This window comes from Spea bombifrons, chromosome 8 (assembly GCF_027358695.1).
Source record: "Spea bombifrons isolate aSpeBom1 chromosome 8, aSpeBom1.2.pri, whole genome shotgun sequence".
Taxonomy (NCBI): domain Eukaryota; kingdom Metazoa; phylum Chordata; class Amphibia; order Anura; family Pelobatidae; genus Spea; species Spea bombifrons.
The window spans coordinates 36,523,649-36,541,055 of record NC_071094.1 but is presented as its reverse complement, the minus strand read 5'-3'; the positions used below and the strand labels follow the sequence as shown (position 1 = coordinate 36,541,055).

The 17,407-nt window shown below is 41.6% G+C and overlaps 1 non-coding gene across 1 annotated transcript; it reads left to right on the top strand.

Moving 5' to 3' along the window:
* Window positions 1–16,732: 16,732 nt before the first annotated feature.
* TRNAV-UAC (transfer RNA valine (anticodon UAC)) lies at window positions 16,733–16,805 on the top strand. Its single transcript has one exon. It is a non-coding gene; the product is annotated as a tRNA-Val (tRNA).
* Window positions 16,806–17,407: the final 602 nt, after the last annotated feature.

Below are 17,407 nucleotides of genomic sequence, written 5' to 3'. Positions count from 1 at the left end.
GCAGAGCTGGATATGACTAAAACACAGAGACATATCATTACTTTTGTGTCGGAGGATTACCGGACCCACGCTCATTCATAAATAGTGACACTTCTAAAGAGCTAGGCCAGGTGAGCCCAAGACAGAAGCTCCCTCTTGTGGCTGTCATTCAGGTCAAACCCTGCAACATGTCATCAGGAAAGCTGATGTAATAAGACCATGAAGGTTATACACTAAGGCTCGAAGGGTTATTCACTAAGGCTTGAAGGGTAGTTCACTAAGACTCAAAGGGTTATTCACTAAGACTCAAAAGGTTATTCACTAAGGCTGGAAGGGTTATTCACTAAGGCTCGAAGAGTTATTCACTTAGGCTCGTAGGATTGTTCACTAAGGCTCAAAGCTACCTGAAACATCTAGAGCCAGCAAAGAATGTATGTTGGGGTCCCACATCTCATCGACGTCTACAAAGGTCAGTGCATTGATTTCTCCTGAATTTCCGAGCATGGGAAAAAATTGATATCCGCTCAATTTCTGTGAATTTCCTCAGTTTTTAGGAGTGACGGGTGGCCAGTTTTAGTGGAATACAAGACAGGCTACAAGCTTGGCCTCCAACGGACAGTTCCCAGTTTATTATAGATAAATATAGATACATATCTATGTACGTCTCTCTAGACTGTTTGAGGGCAGGGCTCCCCCCCTTATTTTGCCTTTTTATATCTGTCGATTTGAGAGTGTCATACTCCATGATATGTTTTAGTCATAAAAGATTACTAAATGTATTAATTGGATACATGTAAAAGATGTGTTAAATGAAAGTATTAATCAACCTGATTAAAAAAATGTGCAGAAACTGAGCCCTTGGGAAGGGTGAACTGAATGAACATCGCGGGATGTTTCTTCTTATAGCTGTGTCTTATAGCTGTGTGGGCCAATCAGAGCAGTTCCATGATATGAAAGGTCACCTGTAGTAAAATGATTAAAAAGTTAATGTTTTCACATTATAGCATCAAACACCTATAGCACCTGTCTGTCTGACTCCTATAGCTGGGGACATTCACATCTACTGCACCTAAGTCTTGTGTTCACATGGGTTCTTGGCTATGCTTGATGAGGGTTTAACTTGACATCTGGTGGGAGAGGTTCTTGTTTAACCATTACTTCAAGTTCATTGAACAGTGCATTCCCCGATCAATGTTCTGTCAAGCAACGGATCATTCCTCCAACGCCCTCCTTCCAAGGGCTTGAAGACATCTAACCGTGACTGGGAAAGGGTAAAAATTGTTATATGGGAACCGGCAAATATTTTGAGTGATGGTCCAAAAATAGGTGAGATGGTACCTTTTGTTTTAGAAATTCGCCTTAGAATGAAAGTTAGTAGCAAATGTAATATGTGAGTTTTACTGCTGCAGATGTTCGGAACACCATGAGACCACGTATTCCAAGATCCCTTATTAATAGCATTATTTGGGGGAGCACATGGGATATTTGTGCCTGGGGTGTGATTCCAGGATTCTTGACATAAAGCAATACATTTTGAAATATAAAGATGGGATCTAAATGTAAAATGGCTTTTTAAGAGACCCCTCTTTAAACATGCCAAGCTTAATCCAGATTCGGACATTCACTTTCGGCACCTCCTGCACGGAGTGTGACAAATCTCGTGTGTTCGCTTTGCTCTTTGTCCACTTGCAGTGACCTCTTTGTAAGAAGTCAGTGAAAGTTCAGTGAGCCTCAGGACACCCACAGGACATCAACGTAAAAGAAAGAGAGCAAGCAATGGGCGAGTCGCATTAACCTCTGGGCTCCCAGAGAGACTACGGGTACTTCAGCAGAGCAAAAACCCTTGGTGAGAACAAGATTCATTTAAAATGGGTGACCCCCAAAAAGTCGGATTGCTTCCTTCAGTGGAAAAAGCGAAGAGTGTGATTTAAGTTAAAAGCCAGTGTTGTGTTGTGTTTTAAACATATCAGTATTGGTGATAGGGCCACTGCCATTGTAGGGCCACAGAGGGAGAAAGGAAGCACTTTACCAAGTTACCTAAGCAGTACATACAAACTGTGATCACTGGTAATCTCTGACACTGTTTCCCACCAATGCATACACCTTTTAACCTTAGGGTAGATCATATTGCCATTTTTATGTAGAACTTTTGTTATTCATTGTACAGCGCTGTGGAATATGATGGCGCTATATACATCCATAAATAGGATCAATCAATATGATGATAATAATCAAAATAACCCGTGAATCATGAGAGCTGTAGTTTAGAAACAGTTGTAAGAGACAATTGTGACAGCTGACGTTGTCAGTGAGAATAAAAACTGTCCGGCCAATTTGAGGACCCATTGATGATGAGATTAAGATGACCACATTGGCCATTTTCTTCCAGCATACATTACACATCTCGTAGACCAGCAGTAAAGTATTGCCCTACAATATGCAGTACGTCGGGCAATAAGTAAGCGAGTAACTGATACTCTATCGTGAGTCTATACACCCAATATACTGTCGGGCAGCACTTTACATGTGCCGGTAAGCAACACGTGAAATGTAAATGTGTCCTGAAAGAAAAACAGCCAATGTCCTCTGTAATGCAAAGTACATTCTACTTGCATTGCAAGAGAGATCGGGACTCCAGGAACTGTCTAAAAGACGTGATTTGGCCCGTTCTCCTACGTCAGACCTGGATCAGACCTGGATCCTGCCCTTTCATCAGAGAACGCTATGATTTTGCTGTCCATTTTAAAAAAATAAATACATTTTAGATTTATACTACGTAGGGGATTTTCCAGAGTAAAACAAGGAGTTTTATGACAAAACAAAAAATACTATTAAAAGAGGTTTTACTAGACCAATTAATAGACCAATGTCATTTTAACGCCTTTCCTAAACCAGTGAAAAACTTCACATCGGGTTTAAGTGGGCGCCAGACCGGCTCGTTTTCTTAGTTCAGGTCGCACCTTTTCTACTACCTGCACCTTTTCAGTAATAATGCAGTCAAGGTGCCCTATTGATTTTTACATCGCTCTTTCCGCATTTTGCAGGTTGCCTAATCCTCCTGTCACTCATCTACGTGAAAGTTATTTTATTTATGATGCAGTTACGGTTGTGATTTCATCCCTTTTGTAACAGATCCTATGTATTTGTCCCCAATGGACACGTTAACAATGCTTAGGAACGCAGCATTCCAATTGTTCAAGAGTTTAATTTTTAATTACGCATCTTCACCGAGAATGAACGAGACTCACTACATGTTACTTGGTGTCTAATCTCATTTTGCCCATGTTATGGTCAATATTGTGCCGTTCCTGGAATCTCTCTCGATTTGCCCCGTAGGTAGATAGTCTGATTGGCAGACAAATTCTATAAAGACTACTCTTAGTAATAAAAGCTGGATTTCTATTTTTTCTCCATTCATCAGGACAAAAGGTTACTCAACTATACAACAGCAAGCGCAGGAATTTGGCTTTAACCTGGGCAAATAATAGAAAAATAGAATTTGACACAGAATTCAACATCAGATAAGAACCATTCAGCCCTTCTAGTCTGCCCATTGTTCTTGAGCTGAGGCCTTAATCAGTCCTTGGTTTCGTCTTAGATTTAGGATAATGTTTACTTACCCCATACATGTTTCCATTCTCTCACTTTATTAGCCTCATGAGCTTCTGCTGTTCAATTGATCTACCATGCTTTTCGTAAAGCAACATGTCCTTACAGTACATCTCAACCTCTAACCCTCTAGTTTTAGACTATGACCTCTTGTTCTAACATTTCTCTTCTTTAAAATAAACTTCTCTCCTGTACTTTGTTAAATCCTTTAAAGAATTGAGCGGCTTCTATCACATCTCCCCTCCTTCTTCTGTCCTCAGAACTATATCCCATTGTCAGAACACCGGACAAAAGGTGTGTTATCTTGGACATTGTTGACCCTCTTGTTACAATATATTAACTGTTGGCCCGCTTGTTACAATATACTAACATACATTTCCAATGCTACATTTTTATTACCAAGTCTTGCACATTGAAGGCACTGGGGAGCTCTCTGGCCCCTTCCTCTAGTGGACAAGGTCTTCGTCACCTTGTTAATTAATGCTACCCTGGCAGTGAAAGGGTCACATTTCAGCACTCCGAATCCTCCTGGACTCATTCACAAACGTCTTGGATGTTGTGTTCTCGGCTCCAGTACCCCACCTATTGGTTTATATCTGAAATAAAAGATGTTTGGGCATTTCGCTGTGGATTCTCGTTTCACTGGAACAGAAGTATACATAAATAGTGAATACAAAGGCAAAGCGATCAAGCTTTTGTTGTAATTATAGACACTCCGTTTCTGTGATCTTTCTGTTAAAACGTGGCCATCAGTCTATTTCATGTGTTTTCCGGATTAAAGCATGGCAGTCATATTGTAAACGTGGAATGCCGATAGAATAAATACTTGCTGCATAATAATGGGAAGCCAGGAAAAAGCTCTAAAAAAGGAGGTGGTATCAGTAATTGACTTATCGTCCCAGTTAATATGCGGCAATGTCAGACCAGCATAATATACAGAATTATCATGAGCTGGTGTTTTATGTTGCTGCCAAATTCCAGCCCCAGCCCATGCAGTTGTCCAGAGATTTGCCATTTCAGCCATTTTCCAGAACACAAATGTGTTTGACATGCTGCTGACCAGTGCTGCCCTGCGGTATGTGTGATGTATAACTGAGTAACAGATTCATTGTTTTATATAGCACCATCAAAATCTGTAGCGCTGTACATTTGGTAGGCAGGACATAACAAGTAGTATATAACATAACAATTTGACTTACAGAGACAATAGGTGAGGAGGGCCCTGCTCAAACTAGCGTAAAAGTGCTGCCCTGCAATATGTATGATGTATAAGCTCACAGAAGGGAATCAGTTACTGGTTATTGGTTGGCAATGAGGGAAATGTATATGCGTGCTGGAAAACATGGTCGATGTAGCCCGGATCTCCTCTTGTCTACCTCACGAACAAGAACCAGAGAGGCTTGGTGCTGCTAACTTGGTCTTTGTGCGCTGTCTACGCAAGAGACAGAAATAGGGATTAACATGGCCCCCCAGATGTATGCTGTTCTCCAGAAGCTGACGTTCAGGAACATACGTCTCCTGGCTATATGATAAATGTGAGGAGCACAATTAGCCATCTGCCGTACGTCCGTGATTTTAGGCTTTTGAAAATTCGATGTGCTTCCTGCGTGAGTCACTAGTATTTTCTTCCTGTGAAGGAAAATGGAAAATGAACAGGGGCCGCAGTCTTTGGAGACACGGCCACGGGACGGGGAGACTGTAGAGTTGGCAGACAGTACCGAGAAGGTTTCAGGGCAAGAACTTCTCCTGCCAAAAGGAGATTCCTCAGGCATGTAAGGAGAATGGGGGCAAACTGGGTGTTTTAAAGGCATTATGACATTTAAATCTCCCTGTCTCGCGATAGCTACATATCGCAGCCATGCTTTCTTCCGTCCAGCGATACAGTATGCATTTTTCGTGGCATTTGACACCCCCGGACTGAAATGTCTGACCTTTCTACTAAAGTAGCAACAGTGAATGTCTCCACTCCGGGGAAAATGGCAGGCGATGCCACTGCTGTTCATTTTAACTCTTTCGTCCTGTTAATATAGCTGCCAGATGCCCAGGATAAGTCTAGGGTTACTGGCACATGGGTGCAGTATTTCTCCGCTCGAATACAGACACACCCTATAACACCATACGCTTATACACACCCTATACACACTCTATACACACTCTATAACACTATACACTTATACACACTCTATACACACTCTGTACACACTCTATACACACTCTAACACCATGTGCTAACTAAAAGAGATCATACCGTATAAAAAACAATAACAAAACTACCAGCAAATAATAAAAGCTTAAGCAATGGAAGCTGACAGTATAAGTCTGTCTCCCTCAAATGGCTGCAGTCGCCGTGTCTATACTCACAGGACTAACGGGACTGACGAGCTGCAAAAAAGCAATTAGTGTGGGGTTTAAATACAGCAAGAAAAACGTCTTATACACAGAAATTGTGCGAGCGGATCAGCGTCTTCCTCCATATTCCCGCCGTAATCCTCCCACTTCTGTCTCACTGGAGTCATCGGCATTCCTCGTAATGTTAATTAGCAGGTGTATAGGAAAATCCTTATCAAAATAAAAGAGCAACAAAGGGAAAAGACAGCACAATAGTGTAATACTGTTCAAAATCTAGGAAAGTGTGTTTACTAAACACAGCCGCTTTTACATAAATTGTAGGCAAAAACACACGAAACAACATAGTTTCAAACCAGGTTCCCTTAAGGTGTGTTGTCCTACTGGGCTGTTTTATAGATCATACACTTCTAACACTGTACACTAACACACTGCAACACCATACACTAATACACACACACTACACTACCATACACTAATACACACACACTACAATACACTCACTCACCTTGAGCCGATTGCCTCGGTTACAGGGGCTGCTGGGTGCTGTGCACAATATGTTCCTGCCTTAGTGTGTCCCTTTGTCCATATGCCTATCCCATGGATGTTTAAATTCCCATTTCTACTGGGAGACTGTTCCACTTATCTACTACCCTTCCAGACAGCAATCTGTATAATCACCCCAGTCACATCAGTTGTAGACAATAACTTATTTGAGATCCCGTTTGGCATTTCTAAAATGCTTCTTGTGCCCCCATATACGCACTGGCACATATATGCATACACACTTACGCAAACATACATACTCACACTAACACAAATATACACTAACATACATTTACTCATACACTTAAACACACACTCAGACACACAGATACACATATGCACATTCACAAACACTTACACATCCATGTTAACACACAAAGAAATACACATTCATTTTTATACATAAATGCTTATATATAAACACACACACACACATACATACACATATATTCTCACACACATACATTGTCACACACAAACACACATACATGCTCACACATATAGACGCTTGCACACAAACACGCATATACATTCATGCTCACACACATATACATATATACATTCATGTTCACACATACATACACATTCATGCTCACACACAGACATACATGCTCACACACAAACACACATACATCCTCGCACTCATATACACGCTTGCACACAAACACACATACACATTCACTCTCTTTCTAACATATATACATTCACTCATAAATACTCCCTCCCAACATCATCCCCTTACCTCACTCACCATTTTCTTTCTGGCGCTCACTTTAATATGACTCCGAGTATGTAGTGAAATCGATTTGTTTGGTTAATCATGCATACATTTATCTATGCTGGACATGTACCTAAAATAAACAATTCCATTTTTTTAATTACGACTATATAAACCTTTCCAGCTACATAAATCTCTAACCTGTAAATCGCGCAGATGTGGATGGCTGGACTGCTTTGTAACTGGAAATGTCACTGTAGGACTGCAAAGGGTTTGATTCCAAGAATAAGCAGTATTTGTATGCAAAATGAAATACGAAATATATCTACATCCTTTTGTGTTATTTTTCTTTCCTTAAACCCGGGGTAACCTATGCTTTTTGTCATCTGTTGACTTTCTCCAGATAAACCTTTGCATGTTCATGAAAGCTGCACCCAAAAACCTGCGCGGGGTTTGCGTCGTTGCGATATCTGGCCAATATATGCATGATTTTTCCTCATCAGAATAATAATAAAATATCTGCTGCTTCTCGTATATTGAAACGCAGTCGGCTGTTTAAAATGCCGGCTGGCGTACAGGTACGTCTCTCATCTTATCGCTGCTCGGCAGAGGGTGATGGGAATTTTCCAGCCGTGCGGACCTGTAGGTTAGAAAGTATGGTTGTGCATTGGCGAGGACATGAGATTAGCATCCGTGTCTCAGTTATCGCCGCCTCCATAGTCCCCACTCCAGAATATATGACATGATTAAAAAAAAAAAACAGGAATAATTATAAACATTGCTGGCTGTGGCTTTCTCCCAATTACGAGTTATTCCTGCTTCCCTCGCAGATTCGTGTGGGAGTGGGAGACCCCTGCGGGGAGCTAGCTTACATAGCTATGTCTGCTGCTCAGTGAACAGCAACGGGAATCGGGTGAGAATAAGGGGACGTGGCTGCTGAGCGTGCTGGAAATGCATACAGATTAACCAGGCCCTGTCCGGTCTCGTGCAGCTTCGGATGAACCGCTCAGTCTCTCTCTTAGGTCGTTACTGGCTGTGATGACAACACAAAGTTGGAATTGAAGCGTCACAAGTAAAACTGACGTTTCCATTTTGGGCTGCTTGTGCCTGTTGGGGTGTTTACCGAAGTTTGGGTTTTAATATTATCTTCTGTATTATGCTAGGATGTTCCACACTTTTTTACAATAGAAAGGGGTTAACGACAACCTGACGTACACGATACATTAAGAGGAAGTTATAATTATTATGATTATTTGTTGTTTCATATAGCTGAGGACAAGAGCTTACAATCAGAAAGACGTCAGGACAAAGGCGAAATGTAAAATGGATCGCAGACTTGTTTTTTTTTTTTTCCCATCATACCAGGTAAGCCGTAGACATAGAGTTAAAGCGTACCTACCGGAGACTGACCCATAGTGTCTTGTGACAGGTTGCCAGTCCTGTTTCATTATGGGACTGGCTATGAAGACTTGTAATCAGTTGTGCTAAAGAGTCATGTGTGCTCCCCACCATGCATGCACTCATGAGCCCTCTGTGTGCAAGCAGGGAATCACTGCTTGATTGCCCAAAGTCGACAGTCCTTGTATGTTTTGTTTTAGAAAACCAGTCATGATGAACAGACATGCTACCAATCTATTCAGACACTCGCTTACCCTCTCATTGAACATACAAAGTTATGAAATATTCTTTCCCTCTGTTTTCTCTCTTTTCTCATACCTTGAAATATTTGTATCGTAGGTATTCATGGCAGCATACCCCGTACTCATGTAATTGTTCTTTTTTTTCTTATAATTGTACTCATAAAATCATTTATGTAAATAAAAGTGTGTGGCTTGGAACTGTCTGGTTGCCCGTAGCCTACAGATATTTCATTAAGAAGCAAAATTATAAGTATAAGGACATCCCATGGTGGAGTCATCCCATCGGTTGTAGAAGTTCAGCCAGTTTTCATATTAAGAACAGCTGGTTTAACCCCTTCCCACTTAGGAAAAATGTTTTTTATGCCATTTTGTTTCCTGGATTCCATGAATGATGTATATGTCACCTGTGTTTTTGGTATATTACAGTCCAGAATAAATCTGTAGTCTATCACCAGGGCCAGAAGAATACCATGGCTAGAGAGGGCCAAGATGGTGAGGGCTTGAGCTGGAGTCGAAGTCCAGCCACGTACAATGCCTTCTGCTTTTTTGGCCTTCTTTTGTATCAAAAGCAGGAAGGATAGGTAGAAGGGTTGAGCTTGATGTACTCGGGTCTTTTTTTCAACCTTAATGACTATGTTACTATGTTACATCAGGAAACATCTGCAGACTGCTTGGGCCGCATGGTTCTTACCTTCTGTTAAATTCTATGTTTCCGTTATAGTCATATATACCCTGGCCACGCTTCCTAAAACCAGAACGGCTGCCACCTGAAAAATATACCTTAGGACTACTTAAAATTCTGGGTATGGGCATCGTGTCTCCTCTAGCCCCCCCCCCCCGAAATAATAAAGGGTTAAATATTCTTCCAGCAGTGTCAATGAGAGGCTGTGCTAAGCTTTAATTACGCCGGCGACAGACGTGTCAGCCAGTTAGTAGTCACAGCCTGTCTCCCGTCTCCTCTCAGCTGATCGCGAGTCCCGTGTCCTCTCGGCGCGCTGTGAATGGAAGCTGTGTGAAGTTCAGGGACCGGCTGTAATCCTTCATTGACTTTTCAACACTGGGCACCGGGGATGTGACAATTATACTATTGTAATCCTCCTTTAGTGACATCACAGCGAAAAATCGTGTCACCCCGGTGTGCGTATCCCTGCAGAAAAAAAAATCTCTCTAACGCCTCCCCTCCTGATCACCTCCGCCGCCGCCTGCCTTAATAGCAGCAAATAACGACTGAGGCTTTTAGCACATAATGCCCGTCTATCTCCGAGACAAAAAAACTGACCTGTCTAAAACTAGGGGGAAAGGTGCCTGAGAGTAATCTCTGCCTACACGCCATTAGCAGCGTTTGTAGCTTTTTGGCTCTTATAGTGAAATAACCTAGTTTTGAAGCCCTTTTCTTTTCAGTGCTGCTGGCTAAAGGATTATATTTAGCAGTTAGCTTGGCGCTTGCCCGTTTAACCCTTCCTCGCAACGAGACAAACGATACTGCATAGGAATCATAGAATCCGATGGCATTCAGGGCCCGGGCTGGCACTGACGGGGCAGCCTTGGCACTTTAATGCCAGCAGCCCCCTGACGACATAAGCGCGGCCAGCTGATGTATCTACGGACGCATCCAGTCCCTGATCTACCGCCGAGCTGGATGAGTATGGGGAGTCGATGAAGCAGGCATTAGCCCGATGTGCCAGATGGCCAGTCCAGGCCTGCATCTAAGCCTCTGATCATCTAGTCTTAGATTATGGCCTCTGCAATTTCATGCCTCCTCCTCTGAATTAAACAATTATAATTATGTGCTATTTATCCAATCATTGCAAACGTATTATACCGCGGTTTGCTGAGTGCGTTGTGATTTTTCTTTAACATTTAATTCGATTTGCATCATTCCTCGTCATCTATTTTAAAAGCCCCACAGTATCCTGCAGCGTTATAGGAGCGACGCAGCGCACAGAGCCTGCGATAAACCGGAACGCTGTGCTTTCTACCGTTGTAGGGCAGTTTGGCCCCTCGGTAATTTATGAAATAAATAAAATAAGATGACTGTTCCTTTAAGGCTCTTTCTTACTCATTTGTTTGGTATACCCTTTGCCTTTAGCTATATTTGGTTTGATAATGACTCTCGTGGTTCGTCCAGGCTGCTATTTTTGTGATTTCCCCGTTGCGTATTCCTTTTCCATTTGGTACTCAGAGAGTTAATTGTTATTCGCTATTTTCTCTCGGCACTTAACTTAGAGGCGTTCAGGGCCCCCTTTAATTTTTTACGCCTTAAGCCCCCTCCCAACATCGTCCTGCGTACAGTATTAATTCCTTCTGCTTACCCAGGATTTTGTGGGGGGAGGGGAGGCATTCAGTCCTATTGCACTCATCCAGTGCTGTTTGCAAATGCTTCCAGAGCGATTGCAAGCACGGTATGAGCGTTCGTTCCTGCTTCCCTATACCAGCAGTGATCGCTACTGTCTGTAAACACTGGGGGGGGGGGGGGGAAAGCTGAGGCAAGTAGAATTCACTGTTGCACCACTCTGGCATCTGACAATGAAGCGTTTCCCAAAACACTCGAAGGGTTAAGGTGAATCAGCGTCAAAGGAGATGAAAAATGCATGCTCCGTTGGGTACCTTCGCTACCTTGCAACCATACGACATACATTTTTTATAAGGGGTTGTCATTAAGAGAGAGTTCCGGTGACCTTATCGTGGTAGCTAGCATTGCTCGGGGCCGGAGCTGGCGTTCAACGCAGTGTCGCATTATCAACGGAAGCCGTAGTAATGTTCGGCATTAACACTCTCTGCCGTGGAGGATTGCAGGATGGGAGATGTTCGTTATCTGCTGTGGCCTTACCGATATGTACCACCAGATAATAAAGGCCGCGGTACAGCGGACACAGTGGATGGGATGATAATATGTCAAAAACAATCATAAACTATCATGAACAACATTTGGGGTATAAACTGTTTTACTTGAGGGTACCGAGCGACCCTGAGTGAGAGCATGAAGAATTTTTTTAACTTTTAACTGCCTTTTCAGCTGTAGAAAAACTGACATTCAATTATCCCGGACTAAATATGGGTCGGGACAAATATATTACAACCTTACTGAAAGTCTGACCCTGACTCTTGTTTATGCTCATTGCAAAACTTAAGCATACTGGAAATCCCCAAATTAAAGCAAAATTTAAATCTTAGCGGCCAAATCGACACGGTATCCATCAATCGACAGGTTCTGTATCATTTAGGTTACCTGACGTTTGCCACAATGCCCGGTATGTACCGTATTACATCGAAACGTCTTTTAGCCTAAAGGGCTAATTGCGGCAAAATGCCAGTAAGACTGCCTCTGCGGGATATCGCTGTTTATCAATAAATTATATTAGACAGTGTATTTTACTTTGAAGGAAAGTGGGCGTTTAGACGTTAATTTAGCTTTAAAAAGCGGTTAAAGCCCTTACTGAGCTCTTTCGTTTGAAAACAATGCGTTACTCACTTTGTTACCCAAGTCTATCTTATTCTAGAGATGGTGTAGGAGAACTGTATTGATCGATATTTGGACACAAATAGAACAGGAATTCTGTATATCATTACATGAAAACATGTGATTTAATCCATTTGGCTTGGGCTACCTGTGCTCAACATGGAGTATCCAAAACTCCTGGCCTGTTTGTGATATGAAGTTCGGCACCCTTGTTACAGGACTGCACATAATGTACTGTCCATACAATGAACACAATCGGATCAATTAATTAAACTGCAAGTGCATGTGGTGGGCAAAAATGCAATTACAACCACAGAATCACTAAAGGCCGTGCCGTATTTGCACAGAAACTATGCAGAAGTGAAATTGGTGTTGAAAAAATGGGAGCAAGTCGCAGATTCATTGATCCACAATCTGTAAATACAAGCTGGACTTTTGAAAATAAAAATAATTCAAAAACAAATAAAATGGAGTCCTCCAAACAAATTATAACCCAGGTAGGGGGTGATGCTCACCCTTATTCCCCCTCCCTACAAGCAGGGTAATAAAACCCTTATCCCTCTGCAGCGGAAACGTGCGGTCAATGAAGGATGCAATGCACCCAATAACCACTAGGTTGCACTGGTGCACAAGATTATATATACACACGATCCCGAGCGTCCAGCAGCCATTTTACAAACCACTGCCACCTGATGCGAATAGAACTACTTATATTTATTTATTTTCAATTTTATTTTTTTCGGGTGGACATTGATTTTCATTCTGTAGTTAATTTATTTCCCTGCAGCTCAATTTTATGTCAAAACCAAAATTCTAGAGACATTGGTCAGAGCAGTCACTAGACATTAAGTCTTTACACAGTTTAAAATAGTCTAATAATGCATTGACATCTATTCATTTTACTTAACTCATTTTATTCCAAATATGCGGTTGGAGAAAAATTGGCCTAAAATAACCAACATTGATTTAAGAGATAAAGAAATCCGAACATTATGACTCTTTGGGTTATGAACACCTCATCCTACACCTTTTTTGTATGGAATCCTGACAAAGACCCCGGTTCAATGGGTTACTGGAGGATGGCTTAGCAGTATCTCTGTCTACAATCTCTCCAATCTCCTATCCCCTGGCCACACTATGACTATGCCTCTCCAGAACCCTTCTGCTGGATGTGAAAGCATTTTAATATGACACGTTTCCAGAGCCGGTAAATCATAGAGAGGCAAACGATGAGATGATCATTAAATGGGGCTGGTCGTGTGTAGCTCGTGTCCCTGGCCTGACCTTCATGCGCTAATTTGGTAACGGAAATATTATCCTGGTGGTGCCCCCTGCCAGCTCGGGTCTTTGGTCTCTTGCATGGTAGGATAAGCCATGTTTTTTAACTGATGTGATCTTTTTATGTTGTTTTTTACCCTTCTTGAGCCATGTGTGTGCTCATGCATTTAAATGTGCAACAATTTGACACAAATTGCCCCCGAAACCTGGGTAATCTGCAAAGTGCGAAAACATGTGAAAGTGAAAATGATTGTCGCGACTCATCGTTTTAGATACTGAGATGAAGAGGCAGGTTGGCCAGATGAGCTGCACTGTGTGATTAATTAATTAAGTCCCTTTTCTGGGCCGGGAATCAATGCTTCATATTGCTGGATGGCATTTTCCTTTTCTTGGCCAGCAGCGCATACAGGTCACATGCCTCTGGTACTAAATGGAAGATCTGGCAACCCCAGCGATGGCTGAGAGCTGGCAAACGGCACATATACACATGTATGATTGAGAGCGTTAGATTGGGTTGTTTGGCATGAGCAAAAACCACAAGTGATCCGTAGTGTGGGAGCTGCTGCTGTCAGAGGCCACCGAGCGGATAAGATTGTGTGCCCTAACTAGTGATTTTAACACCCAAAGGGATGTGCAGCGCGTTATACACGTGAGGGACGGCAACATACAAATATATTATGTTGGGACCAGAATAAAAAATGCAAAGACAACCTTCTCTCTAGTTTCCCAAAGTTGGTTCTAAAGTAACAACAGTGAGTGTGGGGAGCGAGAGATTGCCGTTCTAACCATCCACAATAAGAGGTAACAGCGGGATGGGCTTGGATGCCCAATGCTTTCCTCTGCCCTGGTTCATCAGGAGAGGAGAGCTGTGAGGAAGAGCTCAGACAGATGAATTGCCTTCTCCTCAGCCATCTTTGACAATCTGTTTCATGCAGGTGTAAAATAGTTATGTAGGCAGAAGAACCACTCCTGTGATTTGGCATCACATTTTAGTTATATGGCTCCTTCCAGCAAATAAGGCAACACATAAGCATTATAGCTATCACACTGACTGATCTCTGACTATGCTATTGGTTATTGCCTGGATATCGCAACATTGACAAGTCTACCCATTCATAAAGAATGTTGTTCAGCTGTTTGCCAAAGACCTCTTGACTTTACACTTTCTTTACCTTGATTTGCAACTTTTTTATTTCCACCTAAAGAAGTGATGAGTATTGCAGTACTTGCCTTTATCCAATTTAAACTACAGGACCAACACGGCTATCCCAAGCTAGATATATATATAAATGGAGAAAAGTATTGGGACACCTGACCATTGCACCAACAGGGATTTTAATGACATCTCATTCTAAATACATAGACATTAATATGTAGCTGGTCCCCCCTTTGCAGCTAGATTTTGGGGTGTTTCTGTGGGAATTTTTGCCCATTCATCCAGTAGAGCATTTGTGAGGTCAGGCACTGCTGTTGGATGAGAAGGCCTGGCTCGCAATCTCTGTTCCAGGTCATACCAAATATGTTCGATGGGGTTGAGGTCAGGGCTCTGTGCGGCCGGTCAAGTTCTTCCACCCCAAACCCGTCCAACCATGTCTTTATGGAGCTTGCTGTGTGCTCTGGGGCGCAGTCATGTCGGAATAGAAAAGGGTCTTCAACAAACTGTTCCCACAAAGTTGACAGCAGAGCATTGTCCAAAAATGCTGAAGGGGACATACCAAGACTTTTTGGACAATACTATGCTTCCAACTTTATGGGAACACTTTGGGGAAGAAGTTTTTCTCAGCAAAAAGGTCCTTCCTTGTCTGAGTAAAAACCCAGCAGAGTTTCAGAATGAAATGCAGACCAGTAGAACACTAGAACCCCTGTCTATGGGCACAGAGAACTGTGAGACAGGTTAAGGTGCTGGGGTAGGCATTTGAAAATATCCTCTTCGTCCTCTTCTGAATAGTATTTCTATTTTTTTCTAATTTTTTTTCTAGCAGAGATAATTTTCCTTGAATTATTTGCAGATTGTAAATGAGTAGCAATACCAATTATCTGGGGGCCTGGCAAACAAGCAGACAATAATTAAATATTAACCCTTTCCGCTTAAAGACATCCAGCAAAAGAATTGTAACATCACTAATTCAATAACAGGCAGTAAATATGTCTTTAATTGTCACCAGTGTTCACGCAGGGTGATAGAAAGCAATAAATAATAATTTCGAATAAAAAATACTATGCTCAGATAATATAATTAAATCAGAGCACAATATCTAAGAGACAACTCCAGACTCACAATGTGATTGGTTTAAAAACTTTGAGACGCAAGAGATTTCTCAGTCCCTGAGACTTTCAGTATCATTTGCCTCAACATACAGCAAGCACAAAGTGCAAAATCTGGAAGGATTAGTTTTTGGTTTTTTTTAGGTGGAAACAGAGACCTTTGCTCCTGGAAAGACTCTTTGGAATGTAAGTTATTTAACCAGTTACTGTTATTATTAGTTTTTTTAGCTGCTCCTGTTTGGAGTCTGATGTTTTTGAATACTATTTACATAACAAAAAGACAAAGCTTATGAAATTCAGGTAATAACAGCATTATACTTAAAAATAAGAATAATAAAACAATAAATAATAAAAAAATAAAATTCCAGCAACTATAGGAGGACATTGCCCCAAGGTAAAAAGTCAGTCCTCTGTACAGGGGCCTGTTATGGTAAAACCTAAAATAGAACAGCTTCTAGAACCTTGTTAATTTATTCTATACAGTGGGCGGGGCTTTCCCAGTAACACAGAGTAAATGCGATGCCAACGTCATTTAAAGCAGACCACCAGTAATTTGATACACTACTGTGGATGCAGCACAAAATGTTTAAACAAAAGTGAATGTTTCTGTTTTGATTCTATATCATTATTTTTACCTGCATTCTGGTATTATTCACTATTCTACTTTTTCTCCAAATACTGCATTAAATCCGTTTTACATATCAAAACATTATATAAACGGTAATCTCTTCTCACGGAAGAACATTGACCACAAACTAATTTTATTGAAATGTATTTATTGCAGGCATATCATGTACATATAGAAAGTGTGATGGGCAACAGCGAAACGAAAGCGGAACGAAAGAGAAACGAAAGAGTTGGATACAGAAAAAGTAAAGGCGCTTACCAGCAGGTTCCATAGTGTAGCGGTTATCACGTCTGCTTTACACGCAGAAGGTCCTGGGTTCGAGCCCCAGTGGAACCATGTTTTTTTTCCTAGCGCAGGATTGTTTCTTCATTTTGATATCAACCACAAAAACGTTCAATTGTACACAAATACATAAATAAAAAATCTAAATGGAATTACATTGTATTAACCTTTTATTATTATTATTATTCAGCTTTTTTGTGTGTGTTAATCCAAACATGTACTAGGATAATTGAACAAAAAAATCCATTTAGGTAGAAATATCGGTTGTTTTGTATTTTTTCTGCCACCGCAGAACACGGCATTTAGGCTATTTTTGTGCGCATTTACAAGTGAGGGATAGATTGGTTCACCGCAAGCTGCCCTGGGGTTCTAGAGGTGGCCCCAGACCCCGAGCTTCCTGTAATAAATCAGAGACCCTTTTTATGTTTTTATGTCTTTACACTGGCATTGTTTTTTCACTGTGTTTGTGTATTTTTAGAGTGAAGGTTTTCTTTTTAATATTAGAAAGAGGGCAGAATTTTTTTGCAAGGGAAGCATTGTCGCCCATTTGGGTGGCCCTCTCCCTCAGACAAGGTTCCCAGTGGCCCCTCACCTTGTGGGGAAGCACCAAGAAGATCTGGCTCTCCTGCAGGCCAGAGAAGGGACAGCATATCCAT